This window comes from Seriola lalandi, unplaced genomic scaffold (genome assembly GCF_002814215.2).
Source record: "Seriola lalandi dorsalis isolate HSWRI2012SDOR001 ecotype SW California unplaced genomic scaffold, Sedor1 jcf7180002054436, whole genome shotgun sequence".
Taxonomy (NCBI): domain Eukaryota; kingdom Metazoa; phylum Chordata; class Actinopteri; order Carangiformes; family Carangidae; genus Seriola; species Seriola lalandi.
The window spans coordinates 47,247-48,959 of record NW_019524989.1 but is presented as its reverse complement, the minus strand read 5'-3'; positions in this window follow the sequence as shown (position 1 = coordinate 48,959).

The window sequence follows — 1,713 nt, the reverse complement described above, 5'->3', positions numbered from 1 at the left end:
CTTTAAAGAAGTCTACGGCCCTGGATCAGTCTAACTTTACTTCTGCCTGGGAGACATCTTCACCCTCAGGTCACAGAAAGTGAAGCTACTGGCGTGTTGTCATATTAAACTTGGTACTTTCATAAGGACTGTAACGGTATTAACCGCCGGTACCGGCCGCTCGGTACCGGCCGCTCGGTGCCGTTTCACCGCTCAAACCTCCGTCACTCCGCCGAAGCCAAGAGGTTAAAGTGGGAACGGCGGAAGGGGTGAGGAAGGGGGGGAGGGAAAGGAAAGGTCCTGCCTTCCTTCAGACGGAGTTAAACTACTTTTAGGCCACTTTTGTTTTTCACCAACTTTTATTTTAATGTCGCTGTAAAAACGTCCGCAGCTCCGAGCCGCGGTCAAACCGTCACTGCGAAGCCCGCGGAGCCGAGGGGAGCCGCGGCGTGACGGACGGCGACATGTCGGAGAGATCCGGGCCGTCTGGATGTGACTGGTAGGTGGGTAAAATCACTCCCAGGTCTCCCCGCTGCTGGTAAACAACTGTGGGCAGGGAGGGCTGTCTGCGGCGGGGACACCGCAGCTCCACGGACCCGAGACACTTTAGTTTAATCCCGATTAATATGATTTAATCCAAGTTGGAACAAGTTTGTGACCAATGTGTTTAAACTGGAAACATAAACTACTGGTTAGATAGATAGATAGATAGATGGATAGATCGATAGATCGATAGATAGATAGATAGATAGATAGATAGATCGATACATCGATAGATAGATAGATAGATAGATAGATAGATAGATAGATAGATCGATAGATAGATAGATAGATAGATAGATAGATAGATAGATACATCGATAGATCGATAGATAGATAGATAGATCGATAGATAGATAGATAGATAGATCGATACATCGATAGATAGATAGATAGATAGATAGATCGATAGATCGATAGATAGATAGATAGATAGATAGATAGATAGATAGATAGATCGATACATCGATAGATCTAAGAAAGGTAGGCTATAAGTATAAAAATATATAAATGGCTGCAGCGTTCATAGGCCTGCAACTAATTATTGTTTTCATTATCAGTTGATCAGCTGATTATTTTCTCCACATATTAATTGATTGTTGGGTTAGTTAAAATGCAGAGAAATGCCCCCCCCCCCATAACTTTGAGCTCACTTATTTTTTCCAATCAATATTTCAAAGCTCAAAAGGATTGATTATAGATTTCATTATAAATAAGATTATTTATAGTGTAAATAAGGAAAAGCAGCAGGTCGTTACGGTAGAAAAGCTGGGCTCCTTTAATCCCACATGTATAATGAGCATCATGTTTTATCAGCTGTTCCTCTGTTTGTATGTAAACAACACAAACAGACAAATACAACCGTCACACGTCACATGATCTAGTTCAAGGTCAAGGTCAAAGATCCAGTTATGATGTATAAAGAGACTCAATCAACACTCCAGTAAAGTACAAGTACTTCATATGTGTACTGAAGTACAGTAGTTGAGTAAATGTACTTAGTTACATCTGACTGATACTCTATATGTTAAAATACACTGACATCAGAACTTGTATTTAATAGTCGTTAATAAAGTTTCATTTACACAGACGTCAGCAATTTAAGTATGGAAAGAGTTTTTCTGCAGGTTTACTGAGGGTTTATATATACATACTGTATATATACGTATATATATATATACATATATATAATAC